The sequence below is a fragment of the Pleurodeles waltl genome, chromosome 6, assembly GCF_031143425.1.
Source record: "Pleurodeles waltl isolate 20211129_DDA chromosome 6, aPleWal1.hap1.20221129, whole genome shotgun sequence".
Lineage (NCBI taxonomy): Eukaryota > Metazoa > Chordata > Amphibia > Caudata > Salamandridae > Pleurodeles > Pleurodeles waltl.
Window position 1 is genome coordinate 675,838,953 of NC_090445.1, and position 7,773 is coordinate 675,846,725.

The window sequence follows — 7,773 nt, forward strand, 5'->3', positions numbered from 1 at the left end:
TAGGCCTTGGTAGCCCCATAGGCAGGGTGCAGTGTATGTTAAATTTGGGACATGTGCTGATATGTATTACATGTCCTGAGAGTTTTGCAAGGCCTATTTCTCTCATAGGTTAACATGGGGACTGCCTTTAAATATCCTTTAAGTGCAGTTTCCCTTTGGGAGCAGGAGAGATGTGGAGTTTGGGGTCCCTGAACTCACAATTTAAAAATACATATTTTGGTAAAGTTAGTTTTTAAGTTTTATAGTTTGAAAATGTTACTTTTAGAAAGTGGGCCCTTTTTTTGCTTAAACCATTCTATGACTCTGCCTGCTTGTGTATTCCCTGTCTGGGTCAGACTGACAGTTGGGTTGTTTGTAAATCCCCTCTAGACAGTGACACAAAGGGAGCTAGGTTATGGCTTGCATATCCTGATGGGCCATCTGGGCTAGAATGGAGGGAGGAGTGGTCACTTACACCTGAATAGGCTGTGCCTGCCCTCACACACTGCAGTCTACAACCCCCTGGTATGAGTCTGGAACCAGGCCTTGGCAGGGCAGGATCTCTCCGAACAACAGAGACTTTTCTTTGAAGTAGGCAAACTTCAAAGGCAGAAAGGGGTATAATTAGTGGAGCCAAAACCCTAGATTTTCAGATTACTCCTGAAACCAAGAGGAACCTCTGCCAATGAGAAGAGATGACAAGGGAGTGCTGCCCTTTTCCCTTTGACTGTGCTTTGCTGGGTTGGCCTGCAGTTGCTGCTTCTGCCTAAAAGAGGACAAATACTGGACTTTGTGGTATATTCCTGCTCGTGAAGAAACTCCAAGGGTTTGGACTGAGCTTGCCTCCTGTTTTGAAGTCTCAGGGCCATCAAAGACGTCCTCTTCCTGCACTTGGACTCTCTGCTGAGACTCCTACCCTGTCAAGTGGTACCCTATCCAGTCCCTGGACCCTTGAATGGTAAAGCTGGTAGAAAAAGGCTGAAATCCACACACACGGCGCCGTGCATGGAAAATTTTGACACCACACATGCACAGTGGCGGTAAAAAGAACGTAGCCCCTCGCAGCGTGGTTTTTCCATCACCGTGCAGCCGGATTTCACACGCATCATTGCTGGGCGTCTTAAGCATTGTGAACCTGCACCGATCCGAGATTCCCTGTCAGGAAATTGATACATTGCTCTCTTTCGGGAGAAGTAAGTGTCGCATCGCCTACCCGACCAGAGAAGAAACAATACACGGCCTCACTTGCAAGTAAGGAATCAACGCATTACTGACTTTTCTGACGCAATTCACTTGTGCTGCTTTATTTTTGATGCAAGCCAGGTACTTTGTCTAACAACAATGTTTCCATTGTTTTCTATGGAGTAAGCCTCTTTTATTTAAAAAATTCATAACTTGACTTGTGTATGTTTTTTTTTTTTTTTTTTTGCTCTTGTTCGATTTAGATAAATATTGGCTACTTTTCAAAACTGGTGGGATGTCCATTTTGTTGTGTTGTCATTGTATTACTGTGTGTGTTGATAAAAATACTTTACACATTGCCTTTGAGATAAGCCTGACTGCTTGTGCCAAGCTACAAAGAGGGTGAGCAGGGGTTGTATTAGGAGTGTAACTCCCTTACCCTGACTAGAGTGAGGATCTCTGCTTGGATGGAGTGCAAACTGACTGCCAACCAGATACCCCATTTCTAACTAGGTACACATGAGGAACATGTAGGTGTATTATGTGCCCATATATGTTGTAGACATGTGTAGACGAAAATGGGGATTATAGCTGGATTTTGGGTAGTAGACAATTGTAATGTGAAATGTGTGTAATGGTTTTTCAGCCAGTAATGTTTGGTCACATGACTTTTGTCTTACTCATCATATATGCTGCTCAGGACGCTGTGACTAATGCTCCAATTTATTTTATTCTACTCATAGGTAACCTGGGAAGAGACAACAACCTCCAGTCCACCAGACCATGGAAGAAAGGGAGGTAATAAAGAAGTTTCATCTGAATAGGCGAACAATGCAAGGTTTATGTCAGTTGGAGCCAGATCTCATGCCTCATTACACAAACCCAACATGTATACCACCTATTGTGAGACTCATGGCAGGATTACACTTTCTGACCACAGGATCGTTTCAGTATACAGTGGCTATATCTGGTGGTCTGTCCCAACCTATGTTCAGTGGTGTATTTAAAAAAGTGCTATCAGCAATAATGAAACACATTGACAGCTATATCAGGTTCCCCAAAGGTGAGGATTTAGCCAATGTGAAGGTTGACTTCTATGGATTTAGTTGACTTCCACATGTGGTGGGAGCCACTGATGGCACACATATTGCATTAGTACCACCACATGACAGTGAACAAGTCTATCGAAACAGGAAGCACTTCCATTCTATCATCGTGAAAGTTGTCTCCTTGACAGATTTGTACATTTCAAATGTCTGTACCCGGTTCCCAGGTTCAGACCATGATTCCATTATTCCAGTACCATACCCCAGCTGATGTTACAACTGTAACCGGTAAGGGCTCGGCTTGTTGGAAAGTAATATCTACCCTTACTTTGTGTGTGCAATGTCAGGTGCTGTAATCAGGAAGTGTGTGACTCAATGTAGCACTTTTGTCTCATTACAAAACAGGGACTGCAAATCCCAACTGTCCTTGGTTGTTAACACATCTGAGGAATCCAACTACGTTGGGGAAGTCTGCTTCAATGAGCCCCATTGGAGAACACGTTGGCCAATGAAACAGACTTCTGGACTCCTGAAGGCCAGATTTTGCTGTCTGGACAAAACTGAGGGAGCCCCCCATACTCACCCGGGACGGTGTTTCAAATCACTATGGACTGCTGCATGCTCCATAACATCACCATGCCACGGACATTGCAGAGGAAGGAGTGCCTCAAGTGCCACTGGGTGAGGATCCTGAAATGCCAAATGATGATGATTAGAAGAGGAAGGAGCTGACTTGCGTCAAGACCTCACCAAAAGCTTCTTCTCATGTACGTAAGTATGTCATGTGATGTTGTGACTTTGTAAAATTAACTCTTGTGATGATGTGAGCAGTATGTTTGTTGAAAATGTTAGGAACCTGAATGTTAGAAATGGGGTCTTTGGTTGGCAGGTAGGTTACCCCTTGTCCAAGCAAGTACCCTCACTCTAGTCAGGGTAAGTCACACACAATCCAAATTATCCTGTGCTCACCCTCTGGTAGCTTGCCACTGAACAGTCAGGCTTAACTTAGAAGGTAATGTGTAAAGTATGTGTGCAATAAACCATACAATACCACCATATAGCACCACAAAAATACACCACACAGTGTTTAGAAAAATATATAATATTTATCTGGATAAATGCAGGTCAAATCAATCAAAGATGCAATAAGTAAATGTAGAGATATCACTGAAAAGTGATATAAAGGGCCTGATTACAACTTTGGAGGAGGTGTTAATCCGTCCCAAATGTGACGGATATACCACCAGCCGTATTACGAGTTCCATAGGATATAATGGACTCATAATACGGCTGGTGGTATATCTGTCACTTTACCGTCACTTTTGGGACAGATTAACACCTCCTCCAAAGTTGTAATCAGGCCCAAAGGGGGTAATTACAACCTCGGCGGCCTTTTAAGAAGACCGCCGAGGGACCGCCGTGCGGAAGACCGCCACTAGTGGCGGTTTGCCGCTCGGCATATTATGACCGTTGGCTGCCCTCCGTCGTTTTTCAGCCATACTTGAGGGCGGTGGGGAAGTGGAGGTTGCTCCACCTCCACCGCCACCCCAAGAGAACACCGCCCAGCTAATCACGTCCTGTGATTCTGCGCGGCGGTGTTCTGTTGGCGGTGTGGTGTTGGCAGAGCTGCCCCCATGGCTCCCGTCCCCTCCCGGCGGATCGACGGAACAGGTAAGTCGATCGTCCGTTAGGGGAGGGGGGTTGGGGGGTGTTGTGTGTTGTGTGGGTGCATGGGGGTGTGCGTCTGTGTATGTAGGGGGTGTGTGGGTGCGTGTATGCTTGCGGGGGTGTTGCGTGTTTCGGAAATGTGTGCGTGTCTGTCTGTATGTATGTCTGTATGGATGTGTGCGTCAATGTGTGAATGTGGGTGTACGTGTCTAACTGTGTGTGTGGATGTTGGCATGTATGTTGGTGTGTGTGCGTGTATGTGTGTTGGTGGTGCCTGCGTGCGTGTCGGGTGTAAATGTGTAAGGTAATGTCGGGGCAGGGTGGGGAAGGGGGCCCTGCCACCTTTGGGGGGTGGCAGGGGTGGTGGGGGTGTAGGGGAGGGAGTCGGGGTGGGGGTCGGGGGTGGGGGAGACCCCTATCAGTGCCAGGGAAGGAATTCCCTGGCACTGATAGTGCTTACCGCCATGTATTTCATGGCGGTTCCTACCGCTGGAAATCCACGGCGGTAAGCTGGGTCACAATACCGGCGGCTGTATTGTGATGGCCGCCGGGTTGGAGACCCAGGTCTCCAGCCCAGCGGGCGGAACGGAGTAGCGGCGGATGACCATGGCGGTAACCGCCATGGTCATATTACCAAAAAAAAAGACCGACAGCCTGTTGGCGGTCTTACCGCCGCTTTAACACCGTCCGCCAGGGTTGTAATGACCCCCAAAGTGTCTTAAGTCTTTTTAAAGCAAACAAAGGTGGTCATTACAACCCTGGCGGATGGTGTTGAAGCGGCGGTAAAACCGCCAACAGGCCGGTGGTAAAAAAATTGCAATTACGACCGTGGCGGAAACCACCAACAAAGACAGCCACTTTAACACTCCGACCGCCACGGCGGTACAAACAAACAGAGCGGCGGTCACCGCCAACAGACAGGCAGGAGACTATGTACTGCCCACACTATTATGACAGGCCAGTCCGCCACCTTTTCCGGGGCAGATTCACCGTGGATAAAAACACGGCGGAAACAGGAATGTCGAAGGAAAAACGCTCACCTCGACACACCCCACAAGGAACGAGGACACCATGGACCCGGAACTCCAAATTCTACCTGTGATAGTCTTCCTGCTCCTTTACCAGGAGCACGAATGCTGGCGGCTAAGACCACGGTGAGTACTGCACCTATGACACAGGGGAGGGGGGAGACATAAAACAGGGACACGCCACACGCAACACCCCCACCCTCACCCACTACAAGACACACAAATGCATATCAATACATCACAGTTACACCCCCCAAACCCCCCCGGAAGAATGCAAAGACAATAGAAAATTATTGTAACCATTGTAATATATTAAAAACAAGTAGGCAGAAATATATATATACACCATGTACAAAATAAATACCAAGCATAGTAGTCCAGGTAGTGCACTAAGATAGTCCGTGGAACACTGGGACCACACGGTATGGGTGAGGCCCAAGATCCCCGACCATGACGGAGAGAACACTGCAGGGGCATCAGTTACCAAGAAAACAGGCACCTCAGGGGGAGGGAAAGGGGGGGCACCTCAGCCGCTTGAGTGCACGACGCCAAATCCACTAGGGGGCCACATGCCCACTGTTCCATCCTGGGGAGTGCAAAGCCACAGTCTCTCAAGTCTCTACAGTGGGTGGTCTGCCCACTGTCCAGTCCTGGGGAGTGCAAAGCCACAGTCTCTCAAGTCTATACAGTGGCTGGTCTGCCCACAGTCTCTCAAGTCTATACAGTGGGTGGTCTGCCCACTGTTCAATGCTGGGGAGTGCAAAGCCACAGTCTCTCAAGTCTATACAGTGGGTGGTCTGCCCACTGTTCAATCCTGGGGAGTGCAATGCCACAGTCTCTCAAGTCTATACAGTGGGTGGTCTGCCCATTGCTCCATCCTGGGGAGTGCAAAGCCACAGTCTCTCAAGTGGATGACATTCTCCACTGGTTCTGGAGGGGGCATGGTGCCCATAGTGCTTCATCCTGTTAACGACAGAGGTAGTGGATGACAGTCTCCACTGGATTCCACGGACTCAGTTGCGTCAGTGCCCCTGCCGCTCATGGGCTAGCGGTGCTTCAGATGGCGGTGCCCTGTTCAGCGGTGCATCGGATGGCGGTGCCCTGTTCAGCGGTGCATCGGATGGAGGTGCCCTGTTCAGCGGTGCTTCGGATGGCGGTGCCCTGTTCAGAGGTGCTTCAGATGCCAGTGCCCTGTTCAGCGGTGCTTCAGATGGCGGTCTCCATTGCAGGGTCTTAGCTGCTGGAAGTCCCTCATGGGGGTCCCTCATGGGGCTGGCGCTGGTGGTCCTTCATGGCCCAACGGGCCTTTTGCTGGCTGTGGCCTCCTGGGCAGCTGGTCTTGTGCTGGCGGTGGCCTCCTGTGCAGCTGGGCTTCTGCTGGCGGTGGCCTCCTGGGCAGCTGGGCTGGTGCTGGCGGTGGCCTCCTGGGCAACTGGGCTTGTGCTGGTGGTGGCCTCCTGGGCAGCTGGGCTTCTGCTGGCGGTGGCCTCCTGGGCAGCTAGGCTTGTGCTGGCGGTGGCCTCCTGGGCAGCTGGGCTTCTGCTGGCGGTGCCCTCCTGGGCAGCAGGGATGATGGCGGTCTTCTCCGCTGTGCTGCTCTTCCCAGACTTGCCGGGTTTCTGGTGGCCCTTCTCCACCATAGAAGGTGTCGCAGCTGACTCCACACTCCCACTGGGACCCCTGGGAGCGGCTTTGGTGGCTGGAGTCTTCCCCCTCTCCCGCCGGGCACTGGCCAACTTCTGATGCTTCACAGGTGGGGGACTGTCTGAGCTGTGGCTCCGTGCCACACTGGCTGCCCTGGTGGCCGGTGCACTCCACATTCCGGTGACTACAGGCACCACTGGTCCTGGAAATGTTGTGGCTGAGGTGCTACTTCGGGACCTATGAGACGGACGGGGTGGTGGAGGTGTGGGAAAGAGGTCAAGGTTGGACAGGAAAAGTTTTTGGGACACACTGGGACGGGCAGCTGGAGGGGGTTTGGGAGTGGAGGAAGAGGTGGTGGTTGTAGAAGGTGTACGTTTGGTGACTTTGGGTGACTGTGCATGTGCTGGAGGCTGTCGTGAGGTGGATGACTGTTGGGTGCGTGTGTGCCTGCGTTTGTGTATCTTGGGAGGGGGCATCACAGACACACTGGGAGAGGACACAGGGGACGTGTGAATGGTAGTGGGGGTGGTGACTGCACGTGAGCGGGGTGTGGTGGTGGGTGTGCTGGAGAGGGACGTAGTGGCTGTAGAGGTAGTGCATGCAGTTGTGAGTGTAGACGAGACTGGGAGGGAGGAGGGAGACGAGGAGGAGGGGGACACAGTGGAGGCAGTGGATGTTGGTGTGTCTGCATGTGTGTGATGCTTGCATGACTGCCTGTGGGATGTGTGGTGCTTATGTTTGTCTGAGCTTCCTTTGGGTGTTGACGTGTGTGCATGTTGGTCTGTAGGTGTGCTTGGGATAGGCTGAGGTACAGGGGATTGGGTCGGGTTGATGAAGTTGGAGGGGGTAGGCTAGAGACGGGAACAATGGCTGCCATCAGTGCTAAGGCCAGAGTCTGAAAAGCTCGGTGAAGGGCCGTCTGACCAGAATGAATGCCCTCCAGGAATGCATTGGTTTGTTGCAACTGCCTCTCTACACCCTGGATGGCATTCAAAATGGTAGACTGCCCAACAGTGAGGGACTTGAGGAGGCCAATGGCCTCCTCACTGAGGGCAGCAGAGGTGCCTGGGGCGAAGGTGATGCCCACCCTCCTGGGTGAGCGGGCAAGGGGCAAAGGCTGAGGGGCTGGTGGGAGGGCGGTGCTGGTAGGGGGGGTGGCGGCTGTACCTGTAGATGCGGGGGGCACAGATGTTGCCGCCACCACAAGGGAGCTCTCATCAGAGGAC